This window comes from Culex quinquefasciatus, chromosome 3 (assembly GCF_015732765.1).
Source record: "Culex quinquefasciatus strain JHB chromosome 3, VPISU_Cqui_1.0_pri_paternal, whole genome shotgun sequence".
NCBI lineage: Eukaryota > Metazoa > Arthropoda > Insecta > Diptera > Culicidae > Culex > Culex quinquefasciatus.
The window spans coordinates 34,128,616-34,146,971 of NC_051863.1; the positions used below are offsets into that span (position 1 = coordinate 34,128,616).

The 18,356-nt window shown below is 36.5% G+C and overlaps 1 protein-coding gene across 3 annotated transcripts in view; it reads right to left on the reverse strand.

Moving 5' to 3' along the window:
• LOC6039477 overlaps positions 1-18,356 on the reverse strand; it is a 34,441-nt gene that overhangs the window by 12,383 nt on the left and 3,702 nt on the right. The window contains exon 1 of one of the 3 annotated variants that reach the window (XM_038263247.1): positions 13,079-13,355. The exons of the other annotated variants lie outside the window; for them this stretch is intronic. The gene's annotated coding sequence lies outside the window, so the exon portion shown is untranslated. Of the gene's footprint in view, positions 1-13,078; positions 13,356-18,356 lie in introns of those variants that run through there. 3 annotated transcript variants of the gene reach the window in all.

Genomic DNA, 18,356 nt, shown 5'->3' on the forward strand with positions numbered 1-18,356 from the left:
AAAGGTCCAATAAACCAAATTTTGAGTTTTTGCTTTTTGGGTGTTTTTCAATACCCCTGACTCAAGGCGGTTTCAAAAACACCCAAAAAGCAAAAACTGATAATTTGGTTTATTGGACCTTTTCAAAAAAAAATCCAGAAATAAATTATAGATCGATCACAATACTTGCCACTTCTTGGTAACATTTTGAGAGGCCGCTTTGCTTTGCATTTTTAAACACTTTTTTCATTCAAAAGTTCAATTTTTAGATTTTGAAAATCAGATTCTAAAAGAACCTTATTTTAAGAGTTTTGACATGATCAAATAACTAAAATAATAAAATTGGTTTTGTGCAAATCATCCACATCCATCAACTTCCGTCAAATTCGCCAAATTTTGTCAGCAGATTAGTGACGAAACCGACCAGCAAAAAACACACACTGGTTCCCAAAAAAACGTACAAACCGTCTCAAAAATAGAACTTTGCTTTCCCCGTGGATCCTCCACAGTGCCAATCGAACACGCAGAAATAGAGCTCGCCCAACCTCCAATGCCAAAACATTGAGGAAACCTTGCGAAGGACAAAGAATGAGTTTCTTGGGCAACCAACTGCCAGGGAATGTTACGACTGTTTAGTAAGGACACTTTGTTGTCGTTGGACGACTAAATGAAGTTGATGATTTTTTCCCCTAATATTCACTTCAAATCAATGCTCTGATAGTGGCCTAATCAACGCTTAATTTCGTTCACCAGCAAATGCGGGTTCCAAATGTCTGATAATACTCCCGGAGGTCGTCGCATTCGTCGAAAAGGAGAAGCTCAACAAGAGGGAGTTTAGTTAATGATAAATCAAGAGAATAACTTTCAACGGCCGACGGCGGAAGTAGCCCGCGTGTACGGCACACCCAGAACATCGAGCCATTGACCGGTACCGGCTATGTTCAGGAGAGAATTTGGGGAAAACAGAAAACTGCGATTCACGCCCCGTTTATGTATTATTATGTTATGGAAGATAGAGAAGGCAAACATTTGGGAAACCAACTCCAACAGCACTCGGGAACCGTGTGGAAAATCGGTCCCAAGTGGAAGTAGAATCGAGAGAAGGAAAAATCGAAAGGAATACGTACACTTCAAGTGCGGGTGAGGAGGAATGCCAAGTGAGGGTATTCGAAGAAGGGAGAAAGAGAACGAGAGAACGGGCAGTGTGCAAGGCAAAGAATACTATATAGTAGAACAACCCCAAAAAGTTTATGCAATCATGCAACACCGCACAGTAGAGAAGCACACCATCGCCACCAGAAACTACCAGCCAGCCAGATCACGCCAGCAGGCAACGCGAAACGGGATGCATTGAAATGTTGTTGGTTCTGGGAAATAATATCTTGGAAATATAAAAAATACGGATTTTATTCAAATCAAGTTTTCTAAAACAATTAACACGAAAAAATGTGTAAAATTTAACTTAATTTTCAGTTAGTTTTTTTTAATATTTTGCAACACTTATTGGGTCATTTGTAGTACCGCGAAGGGTACCACCAACTAATACACAGTACAGAAAAAAACTGTATCAGCAAACTTTCCCATAATTTCACTACCGGCCAGCGGGTATTTGGAAAAAAAAGCGGGTATTTGGACGGGATTTGAAATTTTCCGATCTTTTCGAAAAAAAATATTTTCAAAGTTTGTAAACCAAGACTAACATTTTAAAGGGACATAATATTGAATGTTTGGCCCTTTTGAAATGTTAGTCTTGATTTAAAAATTTTAAAAATATATTTTTTAAAGATCGGAAAATTTCACGTTTGTTTCATATTTTTACATTGAAAATCGGATCAATAGTTGCTGAGATATTGACATTAGAAAAAGGTGGATTGTTTGGGTGAGACTTGGAAAACATCAATTTTCATGTTTTTAATCCTTAGCATGGCAATATCTCAGCAGCTAAGGGTCGTATAAACAAAATTCAAAAAAGCAAAGTATAGAGAATTTTCTCAGCTTTTCAAAAATAAAGTGGGCAAACATGTGCACTAATTTTAAAACATGAAAAACTGCGACAATTTTCAATAAAGTCACCTGAAAATGGATTTAGCTTGAAAACGGCAGCACTTTATCAAAATTTCACTCGGGTTCTTTTTGATTGCAAATTTGATTTTACATCGAAAAATGAATTTGAAAAATTTTTGCGACCAGTATTTCGATTTTTTGAAAAAATCAGTATTGATTCAAAAATTCATAACTCGGTCAACGATTTTTTGCACAACCTGGAAATTTTCTAAAAAGTTGGCATTTGATGTGCTCAAAAACATATAAAAAAACAAATTTAAAATAGTGTGTTTTTGCAAATCAAGTTTTAGTGACAAAGTTTAGGCTGGTACAAATATTTTTAAAAGTTTTTGTCACCCCCTTCGAAATTGGCCCGAAAAATCAGGGGGCAAAAAAAATATTTTTACAATAAACTTCAAAATTTCAATGAAAATTCAAGTGCAACCAGCTGAAATCAAATTAAAATACATTCTCCTGCGTTTAAAATCATTTTTAGCATGTTTGGGTTTGTTAAAAAATCTTAAGATTTTTTGAAAATTTTCGATGCAAAATCTTTTTTTTCGATACAATTTTTGTTTTTGTCAGATCTTAGATTTTTTTAAAACTAATGATTGAAAAACAACTGAACTAGTGTAAAATGCATTTTAAAACACTTTTTTCATTGAAATGTGAAGACTATGGCTTGTTATTTAAATTTTTATATTTTTTTATTTTTTTGCCCCCCCCTTGACCTTGGCCAGGGCCGAGGAACAAAAACTTTTTTAAATATTTGCATCGGCCTTAGTAAAAAAAAATTTTTTTTTACCGCGTATCATTTTTATTTTTCAGTGTAGTCCGTATCCATACCTACAACTTTGCCGAAGACACCAAATCGATCAAAAAATTCCTTCAAAAGATACAGATTTCTGAACTTTCATACATCATTTTTGTATGGCCAGCTGCCAAATTTGTATGGAAAATTATATGGACAAATTAATGATACAAAATGGCTTCTTTTGGGCATACCGAAGGCACCAAAAAAGTTTCAGTCGAATTAAAAATACAAAAACTAAATAAAATTTAAGAAAAAAGACCGATTTCGTAGAGAATTGCTCATTTGTCTAAGACAGTGCTTCTAAGCCGGTGAGGAATTTACTCCTGGGGGAAATTTGGCCATTTGGAGGGAGGATGGGGGAGGGTATTTGGGAATATCGATCCAAGTATAGAAGTCCAATGCGTTTTTGTAAAAATATAAATATTTTAATCTACACGTTCTTTGTAAAGGTTCACATTATTTTTTTAAATATATGTGAATTTCTTTGATAAGCTCCCACTGGAATTTTTATTTCCTTAGATTTAATCTTTTCAGGTACTTTAAAACCATAACTTACAAAAACAAAAATTCCAAACTGTTTATCGAAAAAATGCGAGTTCCGTGAAGTTGTGCTGAATTATTCCATGAATATAAAAGTTTTCTAAATATATTGTTCTAAGTTAATTTTAAATATTTTTTTTAAGATAAAATTTAATTATTATACAATATTATTAGGTATGTAATTTTTTCTAAAAGTTTATGTTATTGTTTTCAAAAATGAGCAGTATTTATTTTGGGAAAATAAATGCAAGCTGGTTTTCATATTCTTTCACAATAACCCAAGCAACACACTTTGTCAGATAAACGTATTTCCTAACTGGTTGTATAACCGAACGGCCTCGTTACTACAACTTGTTCTACAACTCCTGTGCATTGGAAAAAGCGCACTTTTTTCTGTTGTATAACTTGCCAGAATAAGATGCAAGTTATCAGAGTAAGTTGTACAAATGTATCTGACAACACTGACCTGATGCACAGTTTATACTAACAGGCTATCGTAACCAATAAAACATCATTGTTATCCGAGCATTCGTTGGTGAAGGTTGTCTGAATCAACATGACTCGTCGCGTCCCGGCGCAAAACGCCGGCAATATTGCCCTACCTGCGGCTCAAGCAGGCAAAAAAGTGGGAATTTCCAAAAGGAAGGTTGAGGCCTCAACTGATGGCCAAAAACCGGGGATTTCCAAAAGGAAGGTGCTTTTGGAAGTGACATCGAACAGCAAAAAGACGAAAAAGAGCGACGGTACTGTACCGATGGATGAGGAGGAGGAGAACTCTTCGTCGCACGAGGAGCAGCTATTGAAGAACAACAAGTTCGCTGGACTGCCTGACGAGGACCAGGTAGCGGAAGCAAAGGAGAATGAAGTGAAACAGCGAAAGGAGAAACTGCCTCCTTTTTATGTGAGGCAATCAGCAGCAACGATCGACTTTCGAGCGGGGCTGGTTGAACTCATCAAGTCTGGGAAAGTCCTAGGCAACATTCGTCTGTGTCAGGACGGATTTAAGGTGCTGGTGCAATCCAGGCAGCACTATCAACTGGTCAAGGATTACTTGACCGAAAACGAGGCGGAGTACTTTACCCATGATGTCGTCATGGATAAGCCGTACAAAATCGTCGTCAGAGGTCTGTACGACATGCCAGTGGAGGAATTAGCTGCCGAGCTAAAAGTTTTGAAACTGGATGTGTTGGCCGTGCACAAAATGAGCCGACGCAACAAAGACATCAAGTACCGTGACCAGCTCTACCTGCTGCATTTGGCTAAGGGATCGACGACGCTTCCTGAGCTGAAGGCAATCCGAGCGGTTTTCAACATTATCGTGTCGTGGGAGCGATACCGACCAGTGCATCGTGACGTCACACAATGCTTCAACTGCCTGGGCTTCGGGCACGGAGGTAAGAACTGCCACCTAAAGCGTCGTTGCGCCAAATGTGGTACCGATGCGCACATCACATCCCAGTGCATCCAAGATTCGCTGGTGAAGTGCCTCAACTGCAACGGTGAGCACTCGTCAACCGACCGAAAGTGCCCCAAGAGAGCTGAGTTCGTGAAAATTCGGCAGCAAGCATCGACGAAGAATCAGCCTCAGCGTCGTAGAACTCCTCCAGCCCTGGTGGAGCAAAATTTTCCACCTCTTCAACCGCGACGCCAGGTCCCGAACTTGGCACCGTTGCCGTTGGATCCCAGGAAGAGAGCTGAGATGAATCATCCACGGCCGGGTTCCAGCCAGGAGCCGAGACCGCCACCACCGGGCTTCAGCCAGGAGCCAAGACCAACCCAAGAACCAGCAGTTGAGGAAAATGGTAATGATCTTTACACCTCAACCGAACTCCTCAATATTTTCAAACAGATGTCCGCTGCACTGCGTGGATGCAAAACCAAGACCCAGCAGATTGAAGTGCTGACCTCGTTCGTCATCCAGTATGGATCGTAGGTCCCTCAAGCTGCTGAATTGGAACGCTTGCTCCATTAGGAGGAAGAACTTAGAGCTGGTGGATTTTCTTCGCGAGAAGGAGATCGACGTAGCTGCCATCACGGAAACTCATCTGAAGCCCGGTGAAAAAGTTTATCTGCAAAACTACAAGATCGCGACGCAGCTCGACAGGACCACCTCTGGAGGAGGAGGTGTGCTTGTCGCTGTTCATCGTGATCTCAAGCCACGCCGGCTGCCACACTTTAAGCTGGACATCATCGAGGCCGTTGGAGTGGAAATTCCCACTTCGGTTGGCCCAGTACTCTTCATTGCTGCATACTGCCCACGTCAGGTGAATGCCAGAGATGGTTCAGCAGCAAAACTGAAGAGCGATATCCAGAAGCTGACACGGCGGAGCGCAAAGTACATCATCGCTGGTGACCTCAACGCGAAGCATGAAGTTTGGGGCAACAGCAGGAGGAATCGGAACGGAGTGATTCTGCACAACGATCTGCAAAACGGATACTACAACGTTGTGAGTCCGGATCGTCCAACGAGGGTGGCTCGGTCTGGGAATCACTCAATCATCGACTTCTTCATTACCAATATGGCTGAGAACGTGGCTCATCCTGAGGTGTTTGAAGAGTTGAGTTCTGATCACTATCCGGTGGTTGTGGAGGTTGGAGCTTCCGTTACTCCGCAGCGGCAACCAACCCGGAAAGATTACCACAACGTTGACTGGCAGCAGTTTCAGCAAGTGGTCGACAGCAACATCGACTATGATCAACACCCGGAAACTTCTGCTGATATTGATCGTTCGCTGGAGGTGATCCAGCAGGCTATCAACCAAGCAGAGGCTGCCAACGTTCGGGAGGTTCCTGTTAATTTTAAGGTAACTGATATTGACGTAGATACTAAACACTTGATTAGACTTAGGAATGTTTATAGGAGACAATATCAACGGACTGGGGACTATGACAAAAGATTTCAGTGAACAATTTGAACAAAATCATACAAGACCGACTTGACAATATCAGAAATCAAGAATTTTCAAAACATGTAAGCCAGCTTGGGAATTATTCAAAACCATTTTGGAAACTTTCAAAAGTTCTTAAAAACAAACCAAAGCCTATTCCTCCTCTTATTGTTGAGGATTCTCCTTTGATTACATCCGAGGAAAAGGCAAATGCACTTGGGCTTCATTTTGTTAGTTCTCATAATCTTGGCGCTTCCATGACCAGCCGTAAAGAAACATCAGTTGCCAATAGTATTTCAACAATCAATGACTCTACCTTTGAATTTCCTGCAGATTCCCATGTTTCTGGTGAGGAAGTCAAAGTTGCAGTAAAACAAATGAAAAATATGAAAGCTCCTGGCTTTGATAACATTTTTAATCTGGTGTTGAAAAAACAGAGTGATCAGTTCTTTCAACATCTAGCCAATATTTTCAATAAATGTTTGCAACTTGGTTACTTCCCTACCAATTGGAAGCTGGGCAAAGTCATACCAATTTTGAAGCCTCAAAAGATCCAACATCGCCAACAAGTTATCGTCCCATTAGTCTTTTGAGTAGTCTGTCCAAACTCTTTGAGAAGGTCATCTATTCAAGGCTTTTGGATTTTACCAACGATAATAATATAATTTTGAATGAGCAGTTTGGCTTCCGAAAGGGACATAATACTGCTCATCAGCTTACGAGAGTAACTAAAATCATCAAGCAGAACAAGCTTGAGTCTAAATCAACTGCTATGGCTTTGTTGGATGTTGAGAAGGCTTTTGACAATGTTTGGCATGATGGTTTGATACATAAACTGTATTTATACGGTTTTCCAATGTATCTTATCAAAATTATCCAGCACTATCTTTCGGAGAGATCGTTCAGGGTTTTTCTGAATGGGATTGCTTCTGGATTATTCAACATTGATGCTGGGGTTCCCCAAGGAAGTATTCTTGGCCCACTTCTGTACAATATTTTTACATCTGATTTGCCTACTCTTCCTGGTAATGGTGTGTTGTCACTTTTTGCTGATGACACTGCCGTTATTTATAAGGGTAAAATAACCAGATATTTAGTTGGCCGTCTTCAGAAGGGTCTTGACGTTCTTTCCGAATACTTTGGCGACTGGAAAATTCGCATAAATGCAGCCAAAACTCAAACCATCATTTTTCCACTTTCCAAATCGGCCCGATTTGTCCCAAAGGATGATGTTTTGATTAAAATGAATGATGTTTCGATACCCTGGTCAAAGGAAGTTGTCTATTTAGGTCTCATACTTGACTCGAAACTTTTGTTTCGGCAGCATGTAGACAAAATATTGAACAAGTGCAGCATTCTCATCAGGTGTTTGTATCCTTTAATTAACAGAAAATCAAAGCTTTCTTTGAAAAATAAGTTAGCAGTTTACAAACAAATAATTTACCCCGTTATTGAGTATGCAGTACCTGTTTGGGAGTGTTGCGCTAGAACTCATAAATTGAAGCTCCAGCGTGTCCAAAACAAGGTACTCAAAATGGTTTTGAATGTTCCTGGCTGGACAAGATCAAGTGAGGTTCATGAATTAGCAGAAGTAAAAACGTTGGATCAGAAGATTCAAGAGAAATGTTTGAAATTCAGGGAAAAATGTGCTATTTCTGAATACCCCTTGATTCAAGGATTGGTTTAGTTTATGGTAAGTTTAAGTTAGTTTTAGGTTAGGTTATGTTTTCTTAACATTTTTTTTCCTCATTGTACCTAGTGTTACAAAAATGATGAATCATATACTTTTAAAGTTATGAAAATGAACAGTGTTTAAATCACGAAAAGCAAACTAAAGCTGAAGAGCCACAGCTGACCACTTATTATGTAAACCAAATGTAATTATTATGAGAAAGATTCAATAAAGTATATTTAATTCAAAAAAAAAAAAAAAAATACCAATAAAACAACAAAATTAAATTACAACACTGTGCTAGCTAACAAGAGATTCAACGAAAAAAAGGGGGCGTGGTTAACGGCTGTGCTGTCAAATCAAAGCGCACACTGAAAAAGGAAAGATAGATTGAAAACAGTTGTCTAACCGTTACCCAACTTACATGTAAACAAACAGTTCTTATCAGAATTTCAATCAACGACGAAGCCAACATGAATACTATCTCTGACTATTTTGGTACGCTTGTTTCTGCCCGTTTTATTTAGAAAAAAATTGAAATTGTATGAAAAAAAAAATAAAATACTATTTTCGCGCTCTCTAACTGTGATTCATGTGAAACACTCTTCATGGCGAACTTTTAGATTTTCATTTTTTTGATGAACTTCGTCTTTCCCAAGATTCGATCCGATGACTTCGACGACTTGTTGTTATCTCCAGGCAGGTCCAGGCGCGCTTCCACATCTCTCCACGAGGCTTCATAGTAAACAAGCTGGCCTAAACGTCAATAAGAAGGCTGCTGTCAGCTTTGTCATACTGCAGTGAGCTATACAACTTAACTCCAGAAAAGGCTGTCATTGGAAATAAAGTTATATAAGTTTGTTTCAAGTCAGTTTTTATAACTCCATTATGTAACTTTGTTATAACAAACCGTTTCAACTGTCATTTCGATTACCGTACCACGGAGTAACATTGAAAATTGGTGTGATTTTAATTTGTTGTTTTCTCTATCATGAATTCCGTAAGCTGATATTTTTTGTAGCTTTTACCGGCGATATTTTTATAAATAATCGGTCAACAATTAAAATTATTGCAATCTTCGATAAATAAACATTAGGGGAGAGTGAGGAGACTTGATCCCCTTTTTTTGTATCGCACATAACTCTGTCAATTTCTCACAAAACTATAAACTTTTTGCATGAATTGAAAGCTTAAACATTCAACTATGTTTGGCTGATAAGGGTATTTCACCAGATAAACTCTTCGAATCATGCCAAGCGTTTTAAAAAAAATATTTTAAACCGGCATTTTCAAAATGTTGGGGGTAATTTGATCCCCCTTTCAACATTTTTAAGAAATCTTAAGCAAAATGTTTCTTATTCATCCAAACTTTTAATTTTCTATAAGTTACAGCAATTTCACATTAAACCTGTACGTTTTTGTTCAAAATATAACAAGTTATGCATGCAAAATAATTAAAAACTTAAAATTTTCTTTTTTAGACCAAAATTGAGCATGTTTACAGAAGCTGGTAATTTTTGTTTACAAAACTTTTGAAAAATGGTTCAAACTGCAGTAAGTTATGTACAACTATACTAAAGGAAACTATGTATGAAAACCCAGCTCAATTAATTAATCTTGAGGCTGATTCCAGTGACTGTAAAAATGCAGGGATCAAGTCTCCTAAACGCACTTTTTAAGCAACTGATTGTTAAAATAGTATGACGATAAATTTAACGTCAAATGCGTAAGGGTTTTGGAGTTGATATGTTTATCAATCAATTCATGTATAAAAATATTTTTTGAATAATTTTTAGTGTTTTCTATACTTATTAAAACAAAGAAAAAGATCTCTTGGAAGTTTTTGCAGCACTTCTTAGAAAAATGTGTGTAACTCAATCTAGACATTTTTTAATTTTTTTCTTTGTTTTCTTTAATGAGTTTTAGTCAATTTCGCACAATTTTCTAGAACAAAGCTAATTATTTTACCCACATGCTGACGAGATACAGACTTGGGATCAAGTCTCCCCGGGGATCAAGTCTCCCCACTCTCCCCTAATGAAACTCTGAATACCTCACGTACAAATTTACACCACCTAACAACACGCAATGTCAAGTTGAATATGTTTGTTGAATATCAGTTATATAATCTATTCTCCGATAACATTTGTGTAACAAAGCGAGAAAACCTAAAGTTATTTATAGAATGGTTGGCCACGCCCATTTTTCAGAAGATGCCGTCACATGACAATGTTAGATAAGCAGTGAAACAAACAGTGCAATATTATTCTTATTCAACAAACTGTTTTCGAGGAAAACAATGCAGATGAGGAACAGCATCATGGCATATCAGGATTTTGACGTTTAATTACAGCTCATAAAAAGCGTTTTCGACTGAAATCAAGTGATAAATACCTCAAACGGAAGTGAGCAAGCAAGTTTCTATCGAAGGTGTTCCAAAATAAGTTGTTTAAACAGTGTAAATCAGAAAATTGGATGGAACCCTCCAAATAGGTGAGAATTTTTCCTATGTTGTGTTTTGTTGGAAAAGAGTGAAGTTGACTGTGTTTTAACACTTTTGTGGCAAACACGATAGTTACAGAAGTCAGTTATACAAGCAGTGATACAAACTGTTATTTAAGTTATGTTCAAATTTTTTCTCGTATGTTTATCAAAAACAATTGTCTAACTATTATTCAACAGTCAACAAGTTATGAGTGCTACTTGGGAAGCAGTTTTTGAAAATAGAAAAAAAAGCTTTTTCAAGTTTTTTTTTTTGGTTTTGTTGAGTTTGGGTAATTCTATGAAAATTAAACTAAATTTTTATTCCATTTTAAAATGCACAGCATTTAAGAAATATACTTATGAGGTTTTTCGTTGGTTCGATTTTTTTGGGAAAATTATTTACAATCATTTCTGGGAGTTTTCGATTGAACAAATTACTATAACGTTGAAATAATATTTTTATAAAAATTATTTGACATTTAAACATAAAAAAATATCAGTCAAGATTTGTGTTTGTGATTAATAACAAAAATAAAACTGTTAGTATTTGCATTTATTAATCAACAAATATTTTTCGTCATTTTAACAAAACAAAATGCTTTGTCTGAAAATAATGTTCAGAACTGTGCCAGATAATTCAAATCTGTCAATGTTTCAAAGTTTGTATTGGAAAAAGGATAAAAATATATAGAATAAAGATTGTTGTTCATATTTAAAATTCAAAAATAGTTCTTGTGGTTTGTGTGTTTCATAGGATTTGGGTCAAGACAAACGTTTCAGTATAGAAAAATAATATTAATTGAGCCCTTTTAAAATGTTAATCGCGATTCAAAAAAAATTGAAAATATTTTTTTCAATGAGTTGAGAAAATTTCGCACATGTTTCACTTTTAACATTGAAAATCTGATCAATGTAATTGAACCATTTCATGCAATGGTTTCCAAGATATCATCGATTGAAAATTGAGTCAATTTGGTCAATTGAGTAGAACTAAAAAACACTTATTTTTGGTAATCAAAAATGTCCAAAAAAAAAAACAAACTGCAGTTAATTTTCGAATATGAATTTCCAAAGTGGTCAAGGCTCCAAACAATTTAAAAAAAAAAAAAAAGTTGAATACTTTAACCTAAAATTATCTACAACACAACAACAGTGCACTTCAAGAAAAAGAAAAATTTAAAAAAAAAAACGATAAACTTAATGTTTTTAAAAGTCAAGTTCAAGAATAAAATAGTTTTTCGGAAAAATAAGTATTTTTTTACATTTTAACTGTATTTATCTGAGCAGTCCCAACATTTAACCTATAACTTAGCCGAAGACACCAAACCGATCAGAAAATCGCTTCTCACACCCAAAGGAAAAATATAGCTCAAAATCTGCAACAGTGGATTTGCTGCAGAAAATGTCACAATTTATAACATTTTTTGCAGCAAGCCCGTAGATCATTTTTGCCCGCGTGTACACATTACAGCGATCTGCAGTTCTCACCAACACATATAATGCTGGCCCGTCTCCGAGCAACACTCCAAAGAGAAGAATATGTTGATGCTCTTTCACTCTCATTTCATCAAGCGTCCATGGCGCGGTGGTAGCGTGCTGGATCAATAATCAAGAAGTTGGTGGTTCAATCCTCGTTCTGTTAAGGGGTTTTTTGCGAAATACAACCAAAAAGCCTTCGGTAATGTCGATAATTGTCGGTAACGGGCAAAAATGTCATACCCCTATATCGCAAAAAATGCATGAGGACAGATTTCATGCAGAATCTGATATACTTTCATGCCACCATACATCACAATCATGGGTGCAAGATAAAGATTTTCGATTGTAATTTCAAAATTTGTATGGAGACTTGAAGTTTTATACAGCTCAAAAAGGAAGTAAAAAGGGTATGTCTCCATAAATGAGTCAATGTTGACCAATTTTGCTGATTGTTATCCCATGGGCTAAGAATACTCCATGGAACAGTCCTCGACATACACCTTTCAATCTTCTGGGCACCTTAACGAGGATAGATTTCATGCAGAAAATGCCACACAGCACACAAACTCGTGCTAATATAGTGGCTGTTTGCAACATACCAAAAACCTAGTTTTTTTTTCAAAAGCTTCTATCTGGATAGGAAACCCATGACTCATGGGTTGTTTAGAAAATTTATTCTAGAAATATCATAATCACTTCGAAAATATCTTCTTTTCAAACTTATTATAACAGAAAACTCAGACTCTCTCAATCTGCAACCTTCTTCTCTTTTTTCTTTTAATTTTTTTCAAAGATTCACCATTTGGCAGTTTATTGCCTGATCACGCAAGTCATCGTTAGAATCCAACTTTACCTTAACTTAATATTTTACAAGTAGCACCAGATTGAACTGATCACATTTCACACATTTGATGCACCAAAAATACGCCCATACCGGCACACCGACTTGGGTGTAGTCCAGCAGACACCGTTCTACAGGGGGCCGCCCCAGTTCGATTTAACGCATCACTCCTACACTACACACCACGAACATAGGCCAACCCAACCGCTCTCTCTCTCTCTCTCTCTCTCCCTGGCAATGCCGCGATGATGTACAACACAGAGCCAAACTGCCGTCGTAGCTGTAGCTATGTCGGGGTGAACCCACTCTAGGGGATATTTTTATGCTCGATAACACACCTTTAAAGCTCATGAAAAAAAGCGAACCCGAAACTTCCTAGGGGTATGCACATTCAGGTCACTTTAATCCGTTCCAAGTGCACATTTTTCGCACATCACTCGAACACGGGGTGTTCACCCGTTCTCTATCGCGTTATCAACTTTATCAGCAGCTTCTCGCAGGGAAGTCTGTTCCTCGCACGCACCAGAGAACACGACTTCCAGAACGTGTACAACACACCGAACCGAAGACCGTAGTTGGCTGTCTTCTTGCGGGCACGGGACGGAACTTGGTCTTTTTTTATTTTTCAGACCAGGCAACACTTGTACACCACGGCCACGACTCGGACTACTCGGGCTAATGATAATTCGAGCAGTTCCAAACAAGACGACGACGACGACGACGGTTGCAATGCCTTGGCAGTGTATGTTTTCATAAAGGTACGTGTACGTGAACCATTTGAGCTGTGTTGGTGAGTTATGATGCAGTGATGCCAGCATATTTTTTTAATATTATATATTTATCAGCAATTTCATTTGAAAATAGGATAAATCGAAATGAAAGTTCTCCGATCGGGCTCCAAATCTTTCTTGGGGTTCCTTGGCCAAATAATTAGACCCGTATTTTATTGTTTGACCATTAGGGTGACCTACACCGTGCAAGGGTGGTCCCAAAATGGCTATATCCTGATTTTTGCGTAAACCACGTTTTTCAAAAAATCGTAACTGCGCGTCATTTTAACCAATTTTTGCTGTCATATACGCAAATTATAGGTGACTACCGAAAAATCTAGCCTAACATTTGAAAATGCCGAATGAAACATTAAAATCTCGGGTTAGTTTTCAAAAGGTCGTGTACTCTTCTAACGCACTACTAATGATCTACTCGAGCAGAAATTCCAAAAAAATAAATTTAAACAAAAATATCGCCCGCATATAAAAGGTCCAATGTGCTTTTCATACGGAGAAGTCACATACGTCCTTGGTCATGCAATGTACTTACGCTCATAGAAAAAGGACATAAGTTCAGTTTTAATTACTTTATGATTATGCGCACATGAGTTTTTACGAAAAAAGATGAATATTTGTTATCCCGTTAAAAACATTGCGCTGATTATATGACTTAAAGGATGCGCGAAGAATATTTTCCAATTTGCCAGCCAGAAAAACCCAGTTTCAGTCATTTATTCCGGAAGAGGCGGATAGCTTCCCCCAAAATCATCATTTTATGTGGCAGCCTAAACCAACACTAAATCAAGTTGCATAATCTGTTCAGGATCAAGCGGTAATAACCGCATCCATCTTATCACGCGTAAGCGCCCTCTCAAAACTCCAGGAACCCAGAGTTCTTCATGGTCCTATTGCCGTTCAAGAGCCAAACGACATGCGACACCTAGTGTTGAGTAGCAGAACAGAGCGAAGAATGTCGATTGAAATTTCCGCCCTTTGAGGTTATGTATGCGAATTCTGTTTTGTTAAATTCCAGCGTCCAAATAACTTTTGAGCAAAAATTCGAGCTGATACTTTGTTAACTTTTGATGCTCTATCATTTAAAACAATATTATTTTTTCAAAATTATTTTTTTTTTAATAATTTTTATTGCGTTAATTGATAGAGGGCAAAAAGTTTACACTCGTACTGCTTGAATTTTTTCTCAAAAGTAGTTCTAAGAGCTGTAAAATCAATTTTAAGTTTGCTAAAATTTGAATCGTCATTCTTCGATGCTTTGCGCCATCTGTCGGAATTTTTGAGCTTTTAATCGCAAATAGACCACTGAAGAAAAGATAAACAAATCAGTGGTAATTCGTCATTTTGTTCGTGCTCTCAGCTAGCGTATGAGCCAACGCGAGAGAGGAAGAATAAAATCTGTCAGTTGGACCTTTCTCCCCTGCGATGTTTTCTCCCAATCTCCTCCAAAAACACAAAGCATCGACTGCCCTCTTTGCGGGGGGTGTTGAAACGATGTTCAAAACAATAATGTTTGATTTAAATATGGTTTAGTCATAAAATAAATAAATTTTGCCAATGGTCGTATTGTCATTCTTACTCAAAAAATGTCGCAAGTACAGGGACGTATGAAACAATTTGCTCATGTAAAAGGTCGAATCAACCTGGTGTGGTAAAACAAGGCTAAAACACACATTAATTGTTAAAAAAATTTAATTCACTTGATATGACAACCATAGCTTATAGTCAAAGCAATGATTTTGACTAAAAATATACCCTTGAAACCCACTTACATATAAATAAGAATTAAAATAATGATCGAAAACTTGTTCATTAGGGTTTGGCTCTTACGACGTTTTGAAAACTAACCCGAGAAATGTTGTTTAGACTGTATCTGGGCCAAACAACTGATGTCTAATTTTTTTTTATCGGATTTCTTGGAAAATTGTACGAAACATACTCAAAAATGGGAGGTGTTTATTAACCCTTTTCAGTCCTGATTTTTTTTAAATAATTTTTAGGTATATGAAAAAAATATTCTTATAACCATACGAAAATTATAGGCTAGCATAACAAAAAATATGTTTTGGACATATTATATGACTCATATATGACCCAATCTGGTCTGAAAGGGGTTAAAAGGATTCCGAGATTTTTTTTTTCAGCGCGCCGCACGCAGAGTGATTACCAGATTTTGATTTTGGAATTCCCTGTTATCTCTTGAGATCAAAAGGATTTTTTTTTCCAGATTGTTTACATCAAATTACATTGTTTTCTATCGGTCTATCGTAAAGAGATACGATTTTAAACTTAAATAATTAAAATTCAAATCTGGAGCAACATTTGGAAGGGGAGCAGTTCTCTCAGATTTCAGTCATTCGATTTTTTTGTATTTTTTAATCCGGCTGAAACTTACAAATTTGGCAGCTGTCCATACAAAAACGATAAATGAAAATTGAAAAATCTGTATCTTTTGAAGGAATTTTTTGATCGATTTTGTGTATTCGGCAAAGTTGTAGATATGAATATGGACTACACTGAAAAAAAAGAATACACGGTAAAAAAAATTTGGTGATTTTTTATTTAACTTTTTGTCACTAAAACTTGATTTGCAAAAAACACTATTTTTATTTCATTTTTTGATATATTTTAGAGGACAAAACGGTGCACTTTATCAAAATTTCACTCGGGTACTTTTTGATTGCAAATTTGATTTTACATCGAAAAATGAAGTTTAAAAATTTTTGCGACCGATACTTCGATTTTTTGAAAAAATCAGTATTGATTAAAAAAATCATAACTCGGTCAAAGATTTTTTGCACAACCTGGAAATTCCTGAAATGTTGGCATTGTCCTCTAAAACATATAAAAAATAAAAATAGTGTGTTTTTGCAAATCTAGTTTTAGTGACAAAAAGTTAAATAAAAAATCAACAAAAATTTTTTACCGTGTATCATTTTTTTCAATGTAGTCCATTATACTCCATATATCTTTGCCGAAGACACCAAATCGATGAAAAAATTCCTTCAAAAGATACAGATTTTTGAATTTTCATGCATCGTTTTAGTATGGACAGCTACCAAATTTGTATGGAAAATTATATGGACAAACTAATGATGCAAAATGGCTTCTTTGGGCATACCGAAGGCACCAAAAAAGTTTCATTCGGATTAAAAAATACAAAAATTAAAATTCTAAAAAAAGACCGATTTCGTAGAGAATTGCTCAGGGGCGTTTAAAACATTTATGCAAATATTCTTCATTTGTTGTGTCTCACTTGTTGAAAAAAACTCGTATAAATTGAAAAAGAGCTTGAATTTTGTGAGTATTTTTGCTTTGATCAAAAAAGCTTTTTGCATTATTAGTATGTATCTTCGGTACAATTGTAGGTATTGATGTGAAGAATATTAGCAAAGAAAGATGCAATTTAAAAAATGATTGTACAATCCAGTTTCTACATGGATAGAAATCCGGTATGCAAATCAGCTTACGCTATGTTGTTGAAATCGTAAACATTGAAATGTTTCCAAAATCGTCAACATTTTAGATCGATTTCGTTCCAGCCATATTTTTCAAAAAATATTAATTAATTTAAATAAATATTGATTTTCCTAAAGTGCTGCGTCTATTTTTGATGTGTGGTCTAAAAAATCAAAATTTGTAAAGAAGCCTGAAAATGCACTATTTGCTAAAAATACAAAAATAAACTTTGTTGAACATATCCCAACTAGTAATCGAGTTTTTGAATATTTAGAAATGTGTTCTTTTGTCACCCTGAACTTCGGGCCAATTGAAAAGGGTTGGCCCCTGTAATATAATTTGCTAAACAGTCTAGACTCGATTATCCAAAGTATCGATTATCGAACAAGCGAACAAAAAAAAAGGATTTTTCATATTTTTTACTTTCTTACTTTTGACATTAATTTCGAGTTCCGAGACCCCATTTTAGTCAAAAATGCATTTTTTTTTTCAATATTTCTTCACCGCCTTTTTGGTCGCCATCTTGGGTTTAAACATTTTCAATTACTTTAGAGTAGATAAGGGTTTAGTATAAGCTCAACAATCAAAAATAAGAAAACGAATAAAAGTTTGTTGTTGTGATTCGATTTACCGAAGTTTCGATTATCCAAAGTGAAATTTTGCCAAGACCTCGGATAATCGAGTCTGGACTGTATTACCAATACATATCAATTTCGTTGATTCCGTTGATTTCGCAGAATTTTCAAATAAGACGTCGGATGAAAATTTTAGTCATTTTTTCCACATATTCTTGACATACCTGAACAGCATGATTGATCTTTCGTTATGAACAAAACATTCAAATTTCAAATATTTTTAAAAACATTTAGATTTCACGGTAAAAATGTTTTTTGACTAGTTGTTTTTTTAGCAACACAAGAACTTAAAAAGTGATTGCAACGTCCTTCTTACATTTTTGTTAAATATCATTGAAACAAACACTTAACTATCAAACACCTTCTGGCAACACTGCCCACCGCTCACGTGTACCTTTAAATCGCACGCAATACATTCACACAACGTTGCCACACACTGCAAGTGTGTGCATTTTGCTCCGTACCATTCACTATCGTCGCCACCGTCATCATTCACACCGAACTCTCATTGATTGTACAACAAACATACCGTTTGCCTTTCGGTCACTCAGACCAGGCCGGGGCCATCCAGCCAACGCAGCGTGCGGTTGATACCCTCGTTTTACCGATTTCCGTGCCCCCGTGGAATTCCCCTCGGCAGAACTCTTCCTCCACCGATCGGCGTTTCCGTCCTCTGTCCCAGTTGGTGACCGGCTTCGACTCAGAGACTAAACGGTCCACAGCAGTTCTAAGGAATC